At 36.3% G+C, this 15,350-nt stretch overlaps 1 protein-coding gene across 1 annotated transcript in view; it reads right to left on the reverse strand.

Annotated features, from left to right (window-relative positions):
• The window catches only part of COL5A2 (collagen type V alpha 2 chain), a 194,778-nt gene that overhangs the window by 94,275 nt on the left and 85,153 nt on the right, over positions 1-15,350 (reverse strand). The window lies entirely within an intron of this gene.

A 15,350-nucleotide genomic window follows, 5' to 3' on the forward strand; every position in this document is an offset into this window, starting at 1 on the left:
ATATATTAAGAGTAAAAAAATCCTAATTTCTGAGGGATAGAAAGAAAAAGAATGATCAAAAAGAGAAGGACTTCATGAAAGATGAAAATTTTGAAGTAAATTTTAAAGGACACAAAGCCATTTTAAGGTGGAGAGAACAATTCAGGGAAGAAAACCAGCACAGAGTTCTAAAAATTAATGTGAAATGATAGTTCAAAGAAGTGCCAATACGGATGGTCTCAAGGGAAGGAACATAAACTTTCTTTCATCTTATGGTGACTTTCTCTGTACTACAACCTGTGACTCCATAAACTTCATAGTGACTGATGTAATAGACCAAATCAGACAGAGAAAAATATAAACAATGCCAACGACCTAGCCAAAGTGTTTTTGTTTTTGTTGTTGATGAGTCATTTCAGTTGTGTCTAATTCTTCATGACACCATTTAGGGGCAAAGACACTAGAGTAGTTTGCTATTTCCTTCTTCAGTTCATTTTGTAGATGAGGAACTGATGCAAACAGGATTAAGTGACTTGCCCAGGGTCACCCAGCTAGTAAGTGTCTGAAGCCAGATTTGAACTCAGGAAGATGAATCTTCCTGATTTCAGACCAGGTGCTCTATCCAGTGTGCCACCTAGCTGCTCAAACATGTTTCTTAAGCAGACTTAAATACTTCAAGAATTCATGATTTTTTCCATGTGGGCATGTTCTCTACCAAAGAAGACTTAACATCGTCTCTATAATATAACAGAAAGTTTGATGAGTTACTATGACTAAAAATCATCACCTGATGACTACCTCTCTGATGTGGAAGCCTATCTAACCTCAGCTGGGGTAGTCTTCAAAGAAGGGAATTTGTTGTCCACTGATGCTGGAAGCATTTATATGGGATCTGTCAAGGTTGACACTCCAGTGGCAGAGCATTTAAAATCACACAGTTCCCTCCACACCACAGAGGCATAGGAAGAGAACTTGGAAACATTCAGTCAAGAAGAGCTAAATCTAACCCTGAGTTGTGACAAAGACCTTCTGCAAATTTTCTGAAACTAGGTTTTCTTTTTAATCATTCTAAGACAAAAGACTCATTGTTTTTGCATAATTTCATCTTCTTTACTTCAAAATCAGATTTTCATGAAGGAAAAATAAGTCCAAAATGACATAAGAAATTGCTATATGATATCTGCTAAATATTTTTCTTAATTTTAACATGAAAATTCAAATTTTTAAGAATTTCATGTTGAAAAATAACATGCTGACATTAGAATTTACACTTCCTTCATGGGCACAAAAGCTTTGTATGTACATGGGTACATACAAATCAATGACTATTTTTTTATAAACACAAATCTTGTGGATTGATTTTTAAAAAGCTAAAAGGAAAAACATGTGTTTGTTCACTCTGCATCTTTGTGTGCTTGTCATGTATTGTGACTTACACATGCCTTTAAATGAAAGTTCAAGAAAATAGTTTCAGTCGAAAGTAAAACCATTAGAAAAAGCATAGTGTATTTTTCCACTATGATAACTGAAATCTAGTTTCTTAAACTATACAATGGTATTTCTCTCTCCACTCTCTTGGATATATTATGCAATTTTCTAACATGTTTAGCCATTCTTCCCAGATGTTTAACATATGGAAAAATGTTTCCTGGGTGTGGCACCATCATAGCAGTTTCTGCTTTTCAGATGAAGAATAATAAATGGATCCTCATCATCAAAGGACCTTTATCTCCCTTCAACAGTATGCCCAGGTTTGTTCCAAACATTGCAAATGAAATATCAAATAGATCAAAATAAGATAATAAATGGAAAGTGCTTTGCAAACCTTAAAGCACTATAAGAGCAATAATTATTGTTATTATTAATTATTATTATATAGGCTTTTTACCTGCATAAGGCCAAGTCACAAATCAACTTTTCATACAAAGAACTTCCAGCAAAAGAAAATGACCAATATTTCATCCAGAAGAGTGCTGGCAAGTGTGTATATATGTATATCCCCCCAAAAATGTATATAGGATATACTTTGAAATTTAATTTCCATCATTAACATTTTCTCCATCACTTTAAGTCTAAACAATCAACAAAACAATAAATAAAACCTTGCTTTGTGGTGTTTGACAATTTCAGAGGTGGAAATGTTCACACTCAATATTTGTTTGACCACTGGTTCTCTTGAGATAGTATGAGCTGGCTCCAGGACACCCCAGGTTGAATCCCAAATAAAGACTGGGCTTGAAAAAAAACTGAAATCACTCAAAGCCTAGGTCTGTACAATTCCATAGTGACTTTTCCTGTTGTACTTCACCTTTGGGGAGGTTTGCCATATACCTTCCCATGAACTCTTTGGCAAAACTGACAAAACAAGAGCATGCCCATGATAGTGTTCCCCATCTTATTCCATGGCTTTCAGAAAAGTCAAAAATTTGAATATTTCCAAATACCAAGCTTCATGCCTTGAATAAGATTTCACAACATTTATACAAATTGTACTATAATACAGGTTGTCCCAAAAGTCCGGGAACACTAGCTGAAGAGTGCCCCAGGTCTTTTGGGACAGTCTGTAGTGTATTTTCACTCAGCCCAAGTTTTGTTTCTGGATCCACAGGTCTAACAATGTATTCAATTCGACACAGTTCAACAAGTGCTATCAAGTTTAGCAATGTACTAAGTTCTACTCAAGAAAAGTAACTATAGAAAAATATTTCTTACATCCCTACCTCAAAGGGCTTTGCAATGTATTGAGGATGTTAAGAACTGCAAATTTGAAGCTATCAGAAAGAATGAAGGGGAAAAGAAAGAATAACTCACAATCATTGCAAACAAGCATTAAATTAAATGTAATCAAGGGCCAAAAGATGTTGACATAGTCCAACTGCCAAAATCTAAAGGGGAGAAGTCCCTGTCTGTCATTACTTCTGGGTCAGCTAAGAAAAATTACCACTTTCTCTCCATGTCTCTCTGTCTCTCTTTGTCTATTTCTGCCTCTCTGTTCCTCTCCCTTTCTCTGTCTTTCTCTCTCTCTCTCTTGCTCTCTCTCTCTCTCTCTCTCTCTCTCTCTCTCTCTCTCTCTCTCTCTCTCTCTCTCTCTCTGTCTCTCTCTCTCTCTTTCTCCCTCTCTCCTCTTACTCTTGTTCTGTCTCATTTGCTTCTAGATTTAGAATCAGGAAGACTAGTTTAAATCCTGCCTCAGATATTTACAAGCTTTGTGACCCTGGGTAAGTCACAACTTATGCCAGACTCAGTTTCCTCACCTGTCAAATGGGGATAATACTACCTGCTTCCTAGGCTTGTTGTAAGGCTCGAATGTGCCATCATAGCTAAAGCACTTTGAAAACCTTAAAGCACCTCATAAATACTAGGTAATATTATCTCATGCAAACCTTTGGAGGCCATAGAACCACAGTTTTATAGTCCTGGAATAGACCTTTAAGGCCCACCCACCTTATGTTACAGAGACCAGAAAAATAAAGTCATTTTCCTATGATCACTTAGGTAGAAAGTAGCAGAACCAGGCTTCCAGTCTAGGTCATATGACTCCATATTCAATTCTGTTTTTTCCTATATTCTGTGGAGGATTTTGGAGGATAACTCAGAGAGTCATCTGGTTTTTTTTTTTTCAGATGATAATGTTGGAAATCATTCTGAATGTCACTGAAGTCCTTTTTGCCTTGAGACTTAACATTTATATGTAAATATAACATGGAAAGTTTTTTGGAACACACTTAAACAGCAAAGATTTTAGGCTGCTTCTGGGCCCCAGAACTTTTTCTTCTTCCTGTTCTCTCCCTTCCCCCTCTCCTCACATTGCAGATGGCACAAATGCTATTGAACTTCTACTCACAAACATTCATTCAAAAATGAGTAAAAGGAGACCCATGCATATTTGTGGTTGGAAAGACCAGAACAGGTCATGATTGTCACACATATCCATGCCCCTTATGGTGAGGTTACAACTTCTTTTTACAACTGCTTTCACAGCCTAGCATGGATTAAGAGCTGGCCTTGGAATCAGGAAGACATGGGTTTGAGCTCTGCTTGGGACTTGTGTTGACTGTGTGACTCTGGGCAAGTCCATTTCACCTCGCAGAAAAGGTTTTGATCTTTATTAGTAAAGGAAGTTGTTCCTTGAGAGTACCCTGACACCATTGATATCACAGTTTCAATTCCTTTTTTTTTAAAGTAAATAAACTGTGAAAGCAATATATAGAGTCCATCAGTTAGCACTTATTAAACATTATGATGTGCCAGACACTGCATATTTATAGATTTATTTTTATTCTGACATTCCCTTCAGTGTGAATATCATTACTGTCCTCTTTGAACCCAATATTGTCCACACAAATCAACACTGTCTCTGAAGCCTAGAGTCTTAAAAAAAAAAAGTTTGGGTTACTAGATGCTTGGACAAGGAAAAAAACTGTATAAAGTATGAAAAATTCTTTGTAAGCAATAATATTATAATATAGTTCTTTAGGCTAGTGTTATTCTTTTAGGTGTATTAATACCTGTGAACACGGGATAGATGAGTAAAAATTTCATGACAGTTTAAAATTTTGTAGGCCTTATGAACTTTTTTGGGGGGAGAAGTCTCAAAAATGTTAACTTTTTTGATGGTTATCCAATTATTTTATCCTCCCAACTAGTCAATCCAAACCATGATGAATCATTACCACAGCTGTGCTGGCATTGCTGTCTTAGACATGAGAGCTGAATTTTGTGACCAAGTTTTCTTTGGGAATGTCTCCCTTGTGTTGTATTCTGCCTGCTTAAGACTCATTTTTCCTTCCATCTTCAATTGGTCCTAGTTTTTACATTCAGTTGTTAATCACTAGGTGGCAGACAAAACCTATCAGTCAGTAATCATAACCCGAGTGATCAGCAAATAGGAGCACCCACAGGAGGCCACACCCTGGGCTCCCTTGCTTGTCTTTTTTATGTAACTTTCCTTATATTTAAGACTTCTCACAGAGGCCTGTCCATGCTGCCACTACTTTATTTAATTATGTGGGGAGGGCTTGGAGGGAAATGGGTGGCTATGGCAGAGAGGAGGGCTCAAAAACCCACACAGAGAATGTGCTTTTAAAACAGTACTTTCTGTTTTTAATTTTTTTTTTTAATGCTTTACATCCAACAGCTAATTTGGTCCAGTCAAACCATCTTCTGTCATTTTTGTCCTGTGCTCTCTATGCATGAATAGCACAGAAGGGAGGGATATTTGACAACTTTTAACCTAGTTCCTGATGATGAAACAACTCAGCAGCTGACCTAGCACATAGTCAGATTTTCCTTCCCTTCACACAGAGGGAGATGGTAGCTATGTACTCCATTTGAAAAAACAAGAGAAATCTGCCATTCTATGTCTTCTTCCCTGCCAATACACACATACCCTACCACTACCACCAACAACGAGGTCCAAATCCTTCCCTAATAAAAGAGAAAAGCAGCCATCACTGTCTCTTGTGAACAGATGACTCCTCCGGGACAAAGTCTGTCTTTCCTGACCCATAAAACTAAAAATACCACCTATAGGGATTATCTGCCCTTAAAACACCACCTTTAGGGGTTTTCTACCCTTAAAAACACATAAAATACCACTTTGGGGGGTTATCTACCCCTAAAAAATACATAAGACAGCACCATTAGAGGTATAAAAACACATAAAACATCACCTTTAGGGATTATCGAGCTCGAACTAGACCCTTTTATATATAGCTCTTTTCCTTAGCCTTGAAATTTCTCATATTTTCATCTCCTTTTAAGGAAGATGTCTTAGAGCTGTTATTTCTTCTGTACCTCACAAATGCAGCAAAGTGCTAAGCACACAATTTATCAAAAGACACAATCTATCATATCTTGGATTTCTGGCTGCAAGAAACTTAGACGTCATCTATTCTAATCCCTTCATTTTACAGATGAGGAAGCCCATGGCCAAGAAGGGTTAAGCAACTTTTCCAAAATCACACAAGTGGTAGATAGCAGAGCTGGAATTCTAATGCAATTTCCCTAACTAAATCTGAGGCACTTTCCACTGAACCAAACTACAACCTTGAGTTAATTATGAGTCCAGTGATTCACATTCAGTGATTCTCAAGGATTATTCTCTTAGATGCAAATGTTTAATTTAGGTTATTTATGTTCCTTTTCTAACAACAACAACCACAAAAGATTAGCAACTGACTAGTTTTAAACTCAACACAAAACTACCACTGTACTACTTAACATGATTATCCAAACATTATTAGGAATTCTGACACGATCCCACCCAAAACATGTTACCACAACACCCTTCTCAATAAATCAGAATTATAATTGTCTGCAATGACTATGCAATGCTCACCTACTCACCCTTTGCCCTAGCAAGTTAGCTTTCAGTCTGCTAATACATAAGGTTCTCCAGAGCTATATTTCAGACTGCTAAGCGTGTGGCAATACCAGCTGGGAAGAGAGCTGAGCATGGCTTGTATTTCTGTGAACTTTGAATTCAACAGTATAACAAGCTCAATTCCAGTTCTGAAATATCAATGATCTGGTTTGACAAGTGTCAAATTGCTGTTGATGGCTCAAGTCTCAAAAATACATGGATTTTGTGATGGGCAAAATCATCACAAGGAGGCACAATAATGTTCTTAGGTCTCTTGAAAATGCATTTGAATATCATTCTTTTTGACTAAGTTCAGAATTCTCCTTTGAGCAATGGATAACACAGATACTCACACACACACACACACATACACAGAGATAGAGAGAACTGATGGAAGTCATTTTGGCACATCTAAGGATTAGAAAGATTTTTTTTTTAAGTTCTGAACTGAAGTATAAGATTTATATGAGAGTATATATTGAATAATTTGCTATTGCATATACAGAGGTTACCCAGGCTAGATATTTGGGGGCTCCCTATTCATATGAACAGGGCTAAAGCCAAGTCCATAAGTCATAAAAATAATGCCTAGTGTTGTTGAGGTCTAGAAATTCAAGGGCAAGTGACACAGTTTCTGCCTCAAATGAACTCGATTCAGACCTTCTTTCAGCCAGAGATTAGGTTTATTAGAACACCGTTCAGGGTGGGCAAGATTTTAAGAATCTGTCCTATTGTGACAATTGTATTGATAAGCCAGAGCGAATCTCAGCCATTGGCCAGACTCTTAAGGAAACTGAGCATTTTAATGGGGGGCAAAATGAACCTTATGTACAAAAAGACTGTGAGAAGGATCTAGTTCTGGACAAGTAGTCTGGGATGACTGGGAGGAAACAGAGAAGGACCCAGATGGTTGGGTGCCCCAGGCTAAGGCCAGGAACCTGGGCCAAGTAGAAGGGGTCTAGATGGAGTCAGTCTATGGTGGGGCCAGATGCTACAATGAGGGCCACAATGAAAGGTTTATTAACTGGGAATGGCCCAGTGTCCCAAGCAAACACTAGGGACCTGGGCCATTTGGGAATGTCCAGGGGCTTTTCCTTTTTGGGGGTCCAGATCCCAAAGATAAGTTTTTTTCTTCTTAGGGGTTCATATTCCATTCCCATTACTGTGACATAAGGTATTACTAACATTTTTTCTAGATTACTACATACCAAAACATTACATAAATATAATGTTTAACACATATAAGATTATATATCATTGTAAAGGATGTTTAAAGATATACCAAAAATGAATTCTTCAGAAAATTAAAGTTTCAGAGTACAATATACTTTTAGAATCAATTTTTATTTCTACATTTTGGCTTTTTTCTCAGAATTTTTTGTCCCTTCAAGCAACTTGTGTTGACTTATCATTCTTTGTCAGGCTGTGTAGAAAGATCAGACTTCCTTCATTCTGATTTGATCACAAAATTCACTACTTGCTCACTCAGTTCTGTAACAAGCCTGTGCCAAATCATTGTAATATTATTCTATTGTTGGCTAACTTTTCAGATCACGTATCTTGCTGGCTCTTTAATACTAAATACTTTATCAAATATTATTTTTTAATATTTTATTACCATGGTTTCTAATTTCTTTAAGAAGAAAACTAATAGAACTGTCAGTAAGCTTCATCATCTTTCTCACTCTTAAAATACTTTATCACTAGAAGTTATAAAAAACTGGTCTAGTGATTTTTTAAAAATTTAAGGTAGCCTAGTCCTGAGGACCAGCTAAGTCTTCCAAAATGCAAAGAAAGGCACCAGGGATTCTCAGGGGAATCATTCCTTTATCTCAGAATCCCTGTAGAGCTCATATCTACAAAAAAAAAAAAAAAAGCCAAACTGCACCAGGCTTTTCATAATAGTCATAAATGCCTCATTCATCTAATTTTATGTCATTTAGATATATTTAGAGAGCTGAATTAATTTTCAATTTCATTCTTCCAACTCCACTGTATTCAATTTACTTCTATGTTTTGTCAACATTAAAACTGTCAAAAAGAGAGCCAAGTAGGATTCTTATAGCTATTCATTCTGGTCCTCCCAATGTGGAATATTCCTAACCAGAATTTAAACTTCATAACCTTCCACGTTTCCCCATAATGTCTCCCTAAATAATGCTTGAGACAATTTGCTCCTTTCATATCCCAGATCTAACATTTTTAAGTTTCATAGTCACATTTGTTTCCTAGAATACAGATTCATAATGATGAGTACTCCATCTTATTCAGTGAGGAATTTTAAATGTAAGACACAACAGAAACTCCATTTCAAAATGAGGTACATGTGCCTGAAACTCTTAGGAAGAGAAATACAAGGATTTTTTTTCTTTCAATGAAAAGTTTCTTTCAATGAAAAGATATTAATATCTTATTTAGACACACAGCAAAGCTATTCATTTGGGAAACATCTGTACTTACTGGAAAGGGAAAAAAAAGACAAGAAGAAAAAGCCTTGAGGGGGTCAATAACAAAGACTGCCTTTTTTCCTGTTTCAGTCAGCCTTCATCACATTCAAAAGTGTTGGCCTACAAGTTCTTGAGTCAAATAGAGTATTTGGATTCAACAAATGAATGAAGAAAGCCAAAGATGAAAGTTCCCTTAATAATCAATGGATAAGGTCTGAAAGCTCATTAGCTTCATTTAAAGAGATAAACGGAGACTATTTGATGAAAATAAGATAATATTTAATTCATGTTACTTATTTTTATGAGATTGTTTAATTTTAATTTCACTTGTGTAACTTGATCATGACCAGTTAAACATTTTCTAGTTTGCAAAACTTGCGAAAGAAAAAGTGCTCAAACTTTTTTTCTAGTCTCCTCAAATAAGTGTTGGAAAACATAAGATGCCTAACAACATTTTAAAATCAATCAAAACTATTATTTAGCACCCATTTATGGGGTTGCAGTGCAAGAGACCCAAAGGAACTATGAGATAAACTCTATCTCCTATAAGGAGTTATATTCTTTATGTATATAACTTGTTAATAGAAACAGATATGATTCTATAAACTGCTCTTAAAAATCCATCTCCTAAAGTAAATTACTATGACAAAGGGGTGCCAGTGTTCTTATTCATTTATTCATTGAGTTAGTAAAGTTTTTGAGCATCCACAATGTGAAAGCAAGAGTGTGTTTGAGCCAGTTTGGACCCATCAGCTTGATTGTTAAATTTTTAGCAAGTATTATACCTCACCAATTGAAAAACTGCAAATCACGGCTTGGTGTATTGTTTTATTGATTGTCTAGAATTAAGAAAGTGTTAATAATGAAAATTAAATTTAAAAGTGTGTTGAGCTTACTGCAGGCTTTTGGAGAGCTGATTGTTAAATATTTACCAGTATAACTCTTGTATCGAAGGGATATATATGGGATTTACAAGATCCCAAAAATGGTAACAAAAAGTTCTAGATTTCTTTTTCCCTTTGTAAAAGAATCACTACACAGAGAAAACTGGTATCAACAAAATGTAATTTAGTATAAGATTACGACAACTATTCTGCCTACATGGGCATCATATATGGGTACCCTAATTTGTACAATTGATACATTCCAAGTCATTTGCATGATAGTAGGAATTGTGTATATTGAGTACATTTTTCCACTTATCTCCATCCAACCTTTTCGCATTATTGGTCCATACTCTAATATCAGAAGATCATAGATTCAGAGTTGAAATGGAGCTTAAAGGTCACCTTGTACAAACAGATGAAGAAACACAGGCCCATAGAAGTTAAATGGAGATGTTACATTGTATAACCTATCTCCCAGAGTTTGGGGAAAAGTTATTTGCAAATCATGAAGTATAATATGGATATGTATTAATTATTATCATTAATAAGGCTTATCATTAATCATTAATAAGGCTTAGATAAATAAGAAAAAAAAAACCTTGCATTTGCACGTTTTGTTGTACTTGCTGTTCTACAGTTATTTTTCCCAGATCTGGATCACAATTTTTTTAACAGGAGTTATGCAAGATTACAAGTGCCGAGTACCAAAAGGGTTTCACCTGTTTTAAGGACTGGAATACCTAATCCCATTCTTAGTTTTTCTATTTGGCAAGGGAACATAATTCTGTTTCTATGCAGTGGAAAGCAGGCTTCTCAAAGAATATGAATGTGTGTATACATATTCTTTAAAAAAGGAAATAAAAGAAAAAATGTTATGATAGTTTGATACATCAAATTAAAGCTTAATCATATGTAAAATCCTTTTAAAAGATCATTTCTTTGTGACAATTTCATGTAACTCTATAACTGATTTCACATTCTGGAAACGGGCATGAAAGTTAGAGAATTGCTAGGATATTTCCTTTCTCCCATTGGAGGTCCTGAAGTTCATGACAAGTGATTTCTTTCTCCATTCATAAGATTGCAAAAATAAAAATAACCTTCCTTCTAGCCAAAAAAGTTCCCATCCTGGGTGATATTCTTGACATCTCTTTCCATATAGTCAATCAGTTGATAAATTTTGTAATTTCTTTCTCTATAACATTTTTCAAATATGTCCATTTTTCTGTACACAGTCACCATCCTACTTCCTGACTCTATCACCTCTGGCTTGAACTACTGTCAGTAGTTCTCCGCACCTCAGATCGGCCCTCATTCAAATCCATCTTGCCAAAAGGACTTTTCCAAAATGCATATCTAACAATGTAATTCCCCCTTTTCTCCACTCCTTAATTCCAGTGATTCTCCATTATTTCCAGAATCAAATATAATTCTTAGTAACATTTAAAATTCTTAAATTTCTCTATTAAAAGTCCCTCTCTATGATCCATCCATCCTGGCTTATTTGGTAATCCTAATAAATGACACTCCATTTCTAGGATCCATGCTTTGAATTACCAAGCTATAGGACTGCTTCTTACACGTGGAATAATCTTCCTCCCACTCTGACTCTTAGAACTCCTCCCTTGCTGACATCATCCACTTTAAGGTTAAATTCCATCTACTGTGAATTTATCTTCTATGTAGTGATTTATATGTTCTATGATTTATATGTTATCTCTTCCACGAGAATATAAATTCCTTTAGGACAAGTATGTTTGGTTTTGTTTGTTTTGGGGGGTAGAGAATTTGCTTTTTCTTTGTGTAATAAAGATCTCCCATGGAGAACTTGGCAAGTTTGTTTCTGGGAGAAGAATCACTGTGTATAAGGGAAGGGCATTGGAGATACCAACTGTGGAGCATGTAAGCATTGCATTACTGATTCTGATTAACCACATGTTGAAGAAGTAGCTGTTTAACTGGCTTCACTGGCATTCAAAAAGGCCCAACATTCTCAGCTACTATCTCTTGGTGTCATTTGCTTCTAAAGGAATCTAGCTGATTCCTTTGCCCATGACGTCCAGTAAGTGGAGTGAAGCCTCCAACCCTGCAGGGTTTTAAAGGCTGAGACAGCAAGACACAGGAACAAGATAGATCCCTAGGCCAGGTATTACAGCCAGCCCAGTAAGGGCACCCTGAGGAAGAAGAAATGATCTTTGGGAGCAGCCTTCTAGACTCACATCAGCAAAAGCTGAAATGAGGACTTATCAGGAGGAGATGCCATATTTTGATGTGAACTTTATGATAAAGACTATGTAGAAACTGAGCTAAATTGTGGGCCAAATCTCCTTCCCACCACCGAGAGCAAAGTGGTGTAGGAGAGATGATGAACCCTTCCATGGAAAATGTTTGTACTTTTTTCTTATGTTTTTGAAGTAAATGTTCCTTTGTAAAGGCTACTCATTATTGACTAGTTACTGACCCCTTAACGGTGGGGGATGCACAGAAAGTGAAGATAATAATAGCACTTCTTTCACAGGCTGAAAGAATCAAAAGTAGCATAAAAAGAGATATTTATAAAGTCCCAGCTAAAATCTCAGGAAACCTTTTCCAAATCCCTCTTCATTTCAGGGCCCTCCTTCTGTGGATTGTTTCCTATTTAACCTGTATAACACCTTCGTACATAGTTGTTTGCCTGTTACCCCTTTCGTTAGATGGTGAATCCCTGAGCGCAGGAATTGCCTTCTGCCTTTCTTTGGATCCTCATTTTTTAGCACAGCGTCAGACACGTGCTTATTGACTGATTCAGTAATTCTCACCTTAGAAATACAAGTAAGCAAGACAGGGCATGTATTCTAATGAGGAAAGATATCGCATAAAATGAAGCTGGAACTTTGGAAGGGAGAAGGTTCCCCATTTAGGGACTTCGTGAGGAGGAAGAAAAAAGAGATGGAAACCTGATTCCTGGAAAAATTGGGCGAAAGTCTCATCTATAAGATCTGGGAGAAATCTGGGTGAAATTCATTTTTCTTTTGGGGGTAACTACAGGATCAGTGAAAAAAAGCTCCTTCAAAGGAGAGATGGTTCCATGATAGCTGCAGCAGGAATTTCTAGAAGGGTCAGTGGGGAGCAGTGTATATGTCAACTCCTTTTGCTCCATGAGTCTGGCGGGTATCAGACAAGTATCTAGTAAAGGATAAGATGGTCCATCAAGAGTCATAGCAGACAACAGGAAAGGGTCACGAAGAATGAGGACTGAGGACCAATCATCTATTTGGCCAGGATGTCAACAGTGATCTTTGAAACAAAAGCTATAACATTATGGTGGGGACAGGGGCCATATTGTAGAAGGGTAAGGAGACAGAACACTGCATAACTGAACTTAAAGAAAAAAGCAAAATAAAATTTACTTAAGAGACTCTAAGGAACGGAGAGATTAATAACTAATGTTTCCATGGACTTTAAGGTTTGTAAAATGCTTTAAACACATAATTTCATTCGATAATGCAGAACCAACCCTGTGAGGTGAATGTTTACATGTGTTATCATCCCTATTGCACTTCTGAGGAAACTGACGCTGAGAGTGCTTACATGATTTGATCAAGGTTGCACAGCTAGGATGTGTCTGAAATCAGATTCAAAGTCTGGTGGCCCTGACTCCAAGTCAAACACACAGTTGATAGATAATGACATTCCACCTTAGTAAGGATCAGATTCATCCTCAGATTGAAAAGGATATTGAAGTGAATTAGGAGGCAAAATTTAAAAATAAAGGGAATCTTTTCTTTTACCTTAATGCATCATATCTTTTTCTCTCTGTATCTCTATCCCACCAAGTAAACAAGCCTTTGTGTACTCACATGAAAAAATTATCCTCTTAATATCCTATAAAACTTTCCTTGACATTCCACTACCCTCTACTTTTCCATTCTGATCCTTAGCAGGATATGAATGAGGTAAAATCATCCCCATGAAAAGAATGAGCCTCTAGACATTTTAATGCATTCAGATAATAAATGTTTTAAGTGACTACATACCAACCATTATTTAGCTCCCTTTGTGGATTAGTTTCTGAGATTCAGGAAATGAAATATTTTTCCCCTCCAGGATATACAGCTCTTCTTGCTTGACTGTAAGTGTACACTGAAGCAGTATTCTTTATTTTGCCTACCTTACTTTAACCAGGAGATAATATTAAAAAAGATCTTGGATGTAATCCATAAAATTTAACATTTAAAAAGGGACTTCAAAGAGAGGCAGCAAGCATGACCTCCAACAACAGTCTGCTTTTAAAATTCAATCCAACTTCAGTCTCCATTTCTTTCTATCTATAAAGCTTAAACTGGTTCTTTTCAAAAATGCTTCATTACTTTTTACATCAAGGAATCATGCAAAGGGCATTAAAAAATGTTTGCCTTCTCCAAGAACTCAAACTCTATCTTCAGTCTCTCTCCATCCATAAAAATTTTCTGTTTATATAGTTGATCAATGTATAGCTGTAAGGATAAGATACTGATTGTTAAGTGGTTCAATGAATAGAGCACTGGGCTGGGAATCAAGAAGTCTCATCTTCATGAGCTCAAATCTGACCTCAGATACTTATTAGCTGTGTTGTCCTGGGCAAATAACTTAACCCCATTTGCCTCAGTTTACTCATCTGCAAAATGAGCTGAGGAGGAAATACCAAACCAACTCCAGTATCTTTGCCAAGAAAACCCCAAAATAGGGTCACAAAGGCTCAAACACTTCTTAACAACAACAATGATTAGAAAGGAAAGCAAATTATAGATCAAATACGGGACTTTGTTTTCAATGCCCTAGAAAACAAGAAAAGCAAAAAGTACACTTTTTTGAGAACTAGCTGTGTGACCCTGTACAAGTCATTTGCTCCAACTTCTTTATCTGTAAAATAAGGATAATAAAAGCACCTATAGCCTTAAGGGCCAACTAAGGTAAACTATACAAAGTACTTAATCTTAAAGTCCTACATAAATGCTATATGCTGTTGTTCTCATAGAGCTAAGATAGAATGACATTGACTGAAGTCAAGAGTAAATATGTTTTTTTAACCATCTTAATTTCTGAAGATCTATATTAGTCCTATATTAAAAGATTTCTCTCCCAAAAGGACTCACATGATTTAGAAATGGAGGGGATCTCAGAGATCATCTAGTCTAAGCTACTCATTTTACAAGTGAAGAAACTGAGGCACTGAGAAATTAAATGGCCTGTCAAAGGTAATGCAAGTAATATATAATTTATAGATAGAGTTGGGATTTGAACTCATGTTTTCTGGCTCTAGAGTCTATGTATTTTTCATGTATAATGAAAAATATAGCCTCTCTCACTCTGGGATGAAGGAAAGATGATCATGTAATAATTATTCACAATTATTGGATTATAGATTTATAGCTATGGGCAGCTAGATTGCACGATAGATAAAGCACCGGGTTTGGAATCAGGAAGACTCGTCTTCCTGAGTTTAAATCTGACCTCAGACACTTATTAGCTGTGTGACTTCAGGCAAGTCACTTAATCCTGTTTGCCTCAGTTTCCTCATCTGTAAAAAGAGCTGGAGAAGGAAATGGCAAACCATTATAGTACCTTTGCCAAGAAAATCCCAAATGGGGTCATGAGGAGTCAGACATGACTGAAAAGACTCAATGATAAGATGTAGTTAGTTCATCCCCCTGA

Source organism: Notamacropus eugenii, chromosome 5, assembly GCF_028372415.1.
Source record: "Notamacropus eugenii isolate mMacEug1 chromosome 5, mMacEug1.pri_v2, whole genome shotgun sequence".
Taxonomy (NCBI): Eukaryota; Metazoa; Chordata; class Mammalia; order Diprotodontia; family Macropodidae; genus Notamacropus; species Notamacropus eugenii.